At 32.1% G+C, this 10,473-nt stretch overlaps 1 pseudogene; it reads left to right on the top strand.

Annotated features, from left to right (window-relative positions):
- LOC128240309 (protocadherin-like wing polarity protein stan) overlaps positions 1-9,742 on the top strand; it is a 91,409-nt pseudogene extending 81,667 nt beyond the window's left edge.
- The last annotated feature ends 731 nt before the right edge of the window (positions 9,743-10,473 follow it).

A 10,473-nucleotide genomic window follows, 5' to 3' on the forward strand; every position in this document is an offset into this window, starting at 1 on the left:
ATTAGGTTATAAGGCCGTAACATGTTACACTGTAGTGAGATTTTTATAGCTAGCTCAATGATAACCCGAGAGGAAAAGGTAATTGAAACGCTGTGATGATCAGATTGAACAGCTAAAATTAAACCTCCCTTTGTTTACCACCAAAGAGAAGAAATGCAATGTCAAGAGCGCTAATTAACATGAATCATTTTATTTTACTAATTGTAAAACGGTTTACCTTTTGAAGGAAAAATACAATAAAAGGGTGAGCACCATTCAAGGACTGTTTGTTTAAGAAAAAGGAAATACAAAAATACCTTACCTTTTTATGCAGAAATAAGTTTATATAGGTTTATCTTAGGAAACATGTCAACTTAATGATAAATGATTATCTTTTTTCAAAACAAAATATTTTCTCTAGCTTTCAAGTATCGGTACCGATATTCATCTTAAAATATATATGCTTTTAATGAAATTTGAACATTTGGTAATCGGTATGACAATTCCTTGAATTTCTGGTCAATTTTATTTTTCTCTTCCCATGAATTCAACTATATAAGAGACTGTTATTCATTCGGGTATGTGCGACAATCTTGAACGCCTTAAAGTTCAGGGGAATAGAAACGATATTGTATGCCTTAGGTCTCGGGGACTGATGCGGTGTTGTATGCCTTAGGTCTCGGGGACTGATGAGGTGTTCAATACCTTAGGTCTCGAAGGAATGTATGCGATCTTGAATGCACTAGGGGTCGGGGGAATGTATGCGAACTTGAGTGCCTTAGGTCTCGGAGAAATGTATGCGATTGTGTATGCCTTAGGTCTCGGGGAAATGTATGCTATCTTGAATACCCTAGGGTCTGGGGAATGTATAATATCTTGAATGCCTTAGGTCTCGGGAAAATGTATGCGATAGTGTATGCCTTAGGTCTCGGGGAAATGTATGCGATAGTGTATGCCTTAGGTCTCGGGGAAATGTATGCGATCTTTAATGCCTTAGGGGTCGGGGGAAAGTATGCAAACTTGAATGCCTTAGGGCTCGGGGAAATGTATGCGATTGTGTATGCCTTAGGTCTCGGTAAAATGTATGCGATAGTTTATGCCTTAGGTCTCGGGGAAATGTATGCGACAGTGTATGCCTTAGGTATCGGGGAAATGTATGTTAACTTGAATGCCTTAGTTCTCGGGGAAATGTATGCGATAGTGTATGTCTTAGGTCTCAGGGAACTGTATGCGATCTTTAATTCCTTAGGGGTCGGGGGAATGTATGCGTTCTTGAATGCTTTACGGGTCGGGAAAATGTTTTTGTTTTTAACGCCATTGGTCTCAGGGGAATGTAAACGATATTAAATGCCATGGCAAATTCCATGAAGAGCAACAACCTTTTTCTAAACAATTAAAGAAGGAAAGCAACAGAATGGCTGTATTGTTTCGGGCAGAAAATCATCAAAATCATTTTATGTTTATACAATGCAGATCCAATTTTTTAACTGTTCCCGCTTAAAGTTGAACTCATAAATATTTTCATGACTGAAAAGAATTACTCTTTGAAATATAGGAATTGCTCATTGTTTTCCTTGTCTTTATATATGAACTATTTTTATATTATTAGGATACCGAATGAACTACTTTGCATTAGCATAGGGTCTTTGTTGTTCTTAAAGCTGCACTCTCACTTAATGTTTGGCCTTGGAATAAGATTTTTTTGCGTAATTATCTGCAAACCACTGATATAAGACTGCTGACAAAAGATCAGATCGCAGATTTTCATATTTCTGTTAGATTTTGTTTTATGGCTTAAACTAACGGTTTTAAGAAAAAAACATCCATTTTTTAACTTAGATATAAAAATCTGCTATCTATTTTTGTCAGCAGTCTTATATAACTGTTTCTATGGATTTTCGCAAAAATTGGCTCGTTCCAAGACAAAAAATAAAAAAGTTGTCAAAACTTTCAATCTGTGAGAGTACAGCTTTAATTCTTTAAATCTCTTAGCAAATAATTTATTTAGGGAATCCTTTTTTAAAATTTTGTGATTAACTTAATATGATATAATGCTGCGGAGCAGATTTTTATGTATAAATTTCTTCAAAGAAGGGCATGTTTGCGATTATTATAATTAAGAATATTTTATCTAAAATGATGAAGGCTGGTGTACAAGACTTTTGTCAATACTTTGTTAAAATATGTTTTCTGCCGATCTGTAAGTCAATTAATTTACATTTATATATTATGCGAAATCCAATTGGTATGCAACTTCCAATTTGTTTTGTATTTTAATCAACCTAGCTGTTCTTTAACGGAAATGACATTAATACAATGAAAAATATTAATATAATTATAACGTTTATTGTTAAACTTTATCATTCGAAAGAAGTATATATTTAGAACATAATGATATCAAAATGGACAGTGCTGCTTCTTTTTGAAGATCCTTGTCTTTATCCTTTGTATTTTACTTTTCCATTTTTTTAAATCTAGCTTTAAACTCAAATGAACGATGTGCTGTTCCAATAATTCCTTTATCGGAATATTTTCCAACGGGGCATTAATATATTAGGTAATAAGGTCTTAACATGAGACAATGTAATAGGATTTTAAAGCTAGCTCAATGATACACCGAGAGAAAAGGGGTAATTGATACACAGTGATGGTCAGATTAAACCGCTGAAAATAAACCTCTTTTTGTTTACCACCAAAGAGACGAAATGCAATGTCAAGTGCGCTAAATAACATGAATCATTTTTGTTTTACTTATTGTTAAACAGTTTACTTTTACATACAATAAAAGGGTACGTACTATTGAAGGACTGTTAGTTATAAGAAACAGTAAATACAAAAATACTTTAACTTTTTGATGAAGAAATAAGTTTAGATAAACGTACTTAAGGAAAAATGTTAAAATGATTAACGATTTTATAATTTCTGTTTTCAAAACAAAATATTTTCTCTAGCTTTTAATTATCGGTACCGATATGAACACAGAATGTTACCTTCCCGATACAGGCGTCAATCAATTAAAGGCATTGCTGACCTTATAATTATAATTAACACGAACATAGCTGATAGTGAACAAGAGGAAAAAATAGATAATGATTAGAGTATAATAATTCCCGGCCCTATTTAAGAATACCTACAAAACATGAAATATAAACTTAATAAAAACGCTATCAGCTTCGAATTATCCTACATCACGGAACATTTGACACGAATAATATAAAAAAAAACATCGGCTAACGAAGGTAATTTGTGTCGATGAAATATGTGTGTTGCTTGATATTTATTAATGATCTATGAAAAGTTATTTGCAATTTTTAATAACTTTAGCTTCATGCTTTAATTAATATATCAATCATTATATAAATCCTTATTGTTATTATTAATAAGTTTCCAACCTTTAATTTCATCTTGTGAATATTGTTTGTGATCATTGAGTGTAATGTTCAGATATCATTGCCGACGCATACTGAACATGGCAACATAACGTTATTTGTAGCGATGGTTCACCTATTGCTGCATTTGTTTACACGATAAGCACCTAAATTCCGCCGCAAAACTGATTTGTAAGAAACTGCTTCTCATCACCAGCAAATCAGAACGTAACAAGTAACCTTTTAGTGCCCCTATTACATACACTATGTATGTATTCACATGTGTGAAAATATATCGACAAAGGATGCTTTAGGTGCAGTTATTTAAATTGTGAAAAAAAATGAGTATGAATTTAAACACATTTGAATAATTAAATAAAATCCTGTAAAAACTGTTGGCAACTTCTTCTCATCTATTATAGTCATCTAACATTTGATTTGAATATATTTTTTCTTATTTATTTTGCTGTTATGTTGAGATAAACTATAAATTATCAAAAAAATCTACAATGCGTGTTAGATAACTCCATTTACAACATTTTGATGATCTAGGAAATCTATAATTTGGATACAAGCAAATAATTTTGAAAGCAAGTTTGGTGAAGAAAGAAATCAGCAATACAAATACAACCTTTATGTAAGTAATGTTAAAATGTTTTCTCAAAATGAATATACAGTAGTTTACAAAGTATACGCAACACAAGTGTCAACCAACAATATAATGCACGAACGTTTATACTTGGTATAATAAGACTGAAAACATTCAGACCTACATCAACACAAATGAGTATTATGACTGACTTCTTACTTACGTCTACGAGAGAAGTGAAAACTTAAATAAACAAATTCGTACCAATCCAGGACTGTAATTTTTAAGAAATTGTAATTAAAACATTCATAGTAACTCTTTTTTTAGTAACATTTTTATGATGATTTTATAGAAAGAAATATGCGTATTAAGTTTTTTTTTTTTTTTGTTTTTAGTGTAGTGATAATTTAAAAAAAAAAAAGAAATATCCACACAGATATAATTTATTAAAAAGGAAAATTAGAACTGATATTATGAAAATATTTCATAAATAATAAGATAGTAAGATACTATGTTTTGTATTCTCTCGTGAAGAAGATAAATGGAAATGATCGATGCAAAATGTAGAAATATATATCATACCAAAGTATATCTATAGTGCAATGATTCATATGTATATGATAACAGGAAATGGAAGAAATAAAATACATCCCAATTATGGTGGATAATGTACAAAAACAATCATCGGAACAAATATTGTTTTTATTATTATTTCTTCTCTGTAGAAAGGTACTGTTAATAGGTAGAACATATTTAAACCAATTAATTAATAATTCTAGGAGAACGATTATCAAATTAAAAAGATACCGATGTTATCATTGCATCTTATCATACGGTCTACCCGAACTAGCTCGTGGCGAGGAAACAAGTACCATTAACCACAATGAATCAGAATTATTATTTGATTAACGGATTTTTTACTAAAATAACTGACACTTAAGGAACAATTACATTAGCAAACAATATAAAGTGACTCTTCTATTTAAAATCAAATACATACTCTTGTATAACATATATATACATATAGTATACTTTACTTCAGGCACTTTTTTTCTGTTGAACGGTACTAATATACACAATTATATACACAAATTACGATTGCAGTCAAATCACCAACATCGGACGAGAGTAATTATCTAAAGTGGCAGATGTAACTAACTTAAAAAAACGTGCATTAAAGTTTTCATGAACAGATATCAATATTTATGAATTATAAAAAAAACCTTCACCCTTATAAATCACTACGCTTTAAACCGAATATTCTGATTAAATAAACATTCTGAGATGGCACGTTGTGACACGTGAATTGTCTTTCACAGTGTCGATAAGCCAAATATTTTAAGACTTTGCCAAAACATGAAAAACATTCTGTTCTGCAAGTGTTTTTGTTCTTGTTGTAAATACACGCGAATAGAGAAAAGCGGCCAATTTCCTCATACATTCGGTGGTCTTAACAGCATTCACGAAGTCATTATGATGACTGAAATACATCTTACTTAATTATGGCATGTAATTGCGATCCCCTTAACCTCAACGAAAATGTATCGTTTAATTGATATCGTATTCCAACATAGCTCGTCTTTCTACTTTAGATGCCCAGATCACTGCTTGGACTGAAACCGGTTTCACTGTCAGTGCTGGAACCACCACCAAAGATGTAACGATGACATATGACACTGCAGTGCCGGAAAGCACAGCTGCTGGTTCCGCTATGTTTACCCTTGAGGCTACACCAACTGCAAGTAGTGGAGCTAGAACCTACGCGTTTACGGCAGCAGGCAACCCTGACTCCATCGGGCTAATAACTGAGTCAGGTAATGTGGCAACAATTAACGTCGCCACTGGCAAAGCTCTTGACTATGAGACATCGGCCCAATATGTGTTTGTGGTTGAGTAAGTATCCTATACACAAATCCTTTGATTTTATTCTTAAACACAGAATAAGACTGTTGCTTAAGGCACCTTCCAAAATGGATACCCCATTAATGGTTGTTAAACAGTCCTTTGAAAACAGTTTAAGCTTATGTTACTTTTATTAACACCCATTCGACTGTAAAGGCAGTTCGTAGCTGTTCTGATTCCGTTTCCTACATAAAATTAATCAATTCTTAGAGCCTTTTAAAAACCGTGTTAAAAATTTATAGTGAATGATCACAGATCGCTTGTATTTTATCAAAAATTAACAGCTATTTTACTGATCTATCTCATATGTTTGTGTAATTTAAATGTTTTATTATGCTGTTTTCACGGTAACATACAGATTTCTTCACGGATAATCAGTCACGAAAATGTTATGACCTAGGAAATCATCGAATCTTAAATCAGTAGAGCCTTTAGTGATCACAATGTTCAAATCAAATATGTCCATGTGTTTTATCTCTTTTAGAATTACATGAGTTCTGCATTATATTTGGTAATTGCAATATGTTATGTGTCTGCTGAACAAAAAGCAGTTTTTAAACAAATTCCCATGCAGTGATGATTTCGACATATAAGTTGGTCTTCTTAAAAATGAGATAAAGTCTTTTTTAACAATTTTCAGAGCAACCGAGACCGGAACAACACCGTTAGGCACTGCAACAGTTACAGTATCTATTTCGGACGTTGCTATCGAATACACAAAAGGACAGTATGGTGCTTGTTTAGCTGACGGCTCCACCGCAGGTAGAATATAAACGCAAATTGGAATGTAAATGCCTCATGAGATGAACAAATGTCATTGAATTTTAACTTAAAATATATTTTTTGTTAGTATCAATTGAGTCACAGTTTGCATTTTATTATGAATATTTTGACTTGATGTTATTTTGCACACAGGTGCAGTGGTAGGCACGTACGCTATTACGGGTGCGGCATCCGGCACAACAATAACCTACAGTATCACAGGTATCTATTGAATTAAAAAATTGTATGGAAGAAATTTTCTATTTCATTTGTTGTCTGAAATGATTATCCAGTTAATGTTATACTCAACATGAGTAATATTGAAAATCGAAAAATTTAATGCAGATAATGTGAGCGATTATACATCATTTGTCATATTAATATTTCATTTAAAACAGACATAGCATTTGTCATTGAACCAAACTTTAAATAATTGAATTAAAGAATGTAAATTGTCTTTCTCGAAATATAATTGAAACTACAGGAAAAAAAAAATAGTTTCTCCGGATCTGTTGATAAATTGTACACTTACTTAACCTTTTGTGAGAAGCAAGTTGAATAATGTACACAATATTGTAACAGCTGTTTATCATGCAGTTGAAGCGGTAGTCTGTTTTAGTACAATACTGGCAATACATTACCTCTTTGTTGATAATATTTGTTTTGCTCTTAATCACATACCATTTATCACTCATGACAGAAAGCTGTTTTTGTCAACTGTGAGGTTAAATCTTGTTGGTCAGTTGGACAGTTTAATGCATTAAAGGCTTAAACATTCTGAATTTTATCGAATATTCAACAATCTTTGTCTGAATACTTAGTCAAAGTAAACATGTTGGTTGATTACATTATAATTTTTAAATTAGTCTGAATCAGCTGCGTTCGGATAAAATAAGATATGTTTGCGGGTTATGGTTTTTAATAATGTTCTAAATATCAACTTATACCTTTATTACATTGCTATTGAAGACACTGTAGTAATATGTTTACTGCTCATATAGATTTTGATAACCGTTTAGTGTTATATGATTAACGTTGCATTGACTATGCTGTATGAAATTGTTTTTGAATTGACGTCTTGAGCATAAGGTCATTACGTTATATTAACATGCATTTCTCCAATTAACGCCAATAAAAATATGATCTTATATATAAACATGCAAGAAACACAACTTTCATTAAATTTTGCTGGAAGATCAAATTTCATTAATACAATGAAAACTACAGAAACAAGCCAATAAGTCGATTATTAAAACAATAAACCCTATTCATGGAAAAGAGACAAGGGCCTAAATGGCAATATATTAGAGATACAAACATATTTACACCATACACAATAATACAATCACCTCAAACTGACCAGACACATCTCATAATTGCTCGTCCGATAAATGATGGTTTTCCTTCCTTGGAACTTATCACCACGGAAACTTGTATTTTCTACACGCGGTTGCCTTGTATTGCTTGTAAGATCACACAGGAAAACATATACCGATTTTATACCGAAATTCAGTAATTACTCTTGATATTTTTTTTTGTATTTACTATACTTTGCAACATACCACCAGCCATGAATTTGAGAATAACTGTTTGCTGTTACGCATGATGAGCACTGCAATAAAACTAGAATAAAACTAGTTGATAGTAGTTTGCTTTTTTGTTATTCTAAAGACTGGACCATCGAAGCATTTTGGTTACAAACTATAACTTATGTGAATCCATATTCGCACAATGCGTACATTATCTATTTCCTTTTAAGGGGGAAACACGGATACTGCGTTTACCATCGATGGTTCTACGGGACAGGTATCACTTGCTACCGGAAAAAACCGTTAAACAGACATACCTGGCTGGCTACACTCTAGCTATGAAGGGCAATGACGGCAGCACCGATATAGCTACTACCTCCGTGTGGATTGCTGTGGCAGACTCGTGTAGTGGAGCGGTTCAGATTGCTGCAGCTTTAGGAATCATCATCGCATCATTTGCATCAATGCATTTCGTTTAGAATAAATTCTTATAGCAAGAAACTCAAACAAACGATAAAAGTTACTTAACATTTTTACGTTTTAGATCTGTTTTGCGTTAAATGACCAATTTTGTATTACATTCTAGTTTTAAGACCCTAGAGATATCATATAATATTTAAGAATCTATAGATTAACATAATGTGATATGCATTCTGTTTCAAATAAATGTAATATGCATACAATAATTTTAGGGGGTATAAACGGTTTTATAGTAATAATTAATGAAAGGAAATTCATATTAATTGATGTTTGACTGTTTCTTAGAGTGCTTCTTTTTGTCGCTCTTTTGGCATTGTCACTTTTCAGTTTATGTCAACGTATTAATGTGATACAGGACTTTTCAGTCGTGGACACGACGTTGGTAAATTGTTTTCCTATGAGATTATGTGGGCTTAAACGATAACTTATTCGGCTCTTAAAATAGGTACTTCCAGCATAACATTAGAGGGAGATTATATAATGTACAAATAATTTAAATAACAATGGCTATTAATTTCTGCTGTATTTTTTGGAATGACTAAGTATTCATTATTTGATTTTACTGCTTTAGTCTTCATTTGTAAGCTTGTTAAACATGTCATATACAACTAGATGTACAACATCATATGTTTGGTTTATAATGACTTTGTTAGTAGACATTTTTTTAAACATATTATGATGTTTTGTTTTTTTTTACATTTATATTCGACTGTTTTAAAAAAGCTCGTTTCAAATATAAAACCGTTTCGTTTAACCCCACATAACTGTATTTGCAGTGTTTCTTGTAATACCTCTTTCAAATATTCAAATGGAAGTATCCTGATGACTCCTTCCAGGACTTGATGGTGGATCTTTCAATCTTGAATTGTTTTCATGTTTAAAATCGTTCTGAGAAAACAAGCACATTATAAAAAAATATTGTGGTACATTTAGTTGACTTAAAATGATATTTTACTATCAATGATATATTTGGATTTTTGGATTTATTTTCATATGTAAATCTAGCAAGATTGAAGACAACTGGCAAAAAATTGTATTTGTTATGTACTACAAATGTTCATTTGACTAAAGCATGAACATTATAAAATTCTATGTTAAAACATGTTTGATAATAAATGATCAGAACCAAACAATATCGTTCTTCAAAATCAGAACTGCAGTTCTTGTCTTAACCGTAACAAGTATGGATGTTGCAAATCCATTCACTAAATGTGTCCGTTCGCTAAATTAAACACTATCATATTTATAATCAAGTTCAAAGCTTAAGGTATTTGTTATTGATCGTTAAAATAACTTAAAGATATACATGAATCTACCATATCTACTGCAAGACAGTTTATTCCACGAGGTGTGATCTTTTGAAAAACTTGGTTTTGTGTCTAGAGTTAATAAAGTTGTGCTCGCGCCAAAGGGCTGCATAATTGCCTAACGACAAATTGCCTAATTTTGCCAACACTGACATAAGTAAGAAGTGACCGTAATTTCCAGTCACAACGAAATATATTTGCCGAGTTGAAAAAATCAGAGAAAGATATAAGGAGATCCGGATGCGATACGCTAGCTCATTTTAAATATTCCTCTTCGCTCTGTAACGTGTTCGGTGTATAGCTTGGGTTTTAACTTTGTTTGATATGTCAGAAACAATGTTTTTAATAACTTCTTTAAGGGATAATACGACCTGGAAGCATTTGGCTGTGTACCGATACCGTGTTTGTGCATACAACATGTTCCGGTGTTGTAATCGCAATGTTCAAAATAGATAAAAAAAAATCGAATTTCATAGCAATTGTCAGTAACCAACTTCGCTGTTAATGAGCTGTAGCAATTGTTTTAATACAAGAAAGTTAAAGGAAATAATTCAAGG

Source organism: Mya arenaria, chromosome 7, assembly GCF_026914265.1.
Source record: "Mya arenaria isolate MELC-2E11 chromosome 7, ASM2691426v1".
Classification (NCBI taxonomy): Eukaryota; Metazoa; Mollusca; class Bivalvia; order Myida; family Myidae; genus Mya; species Mya arenaria.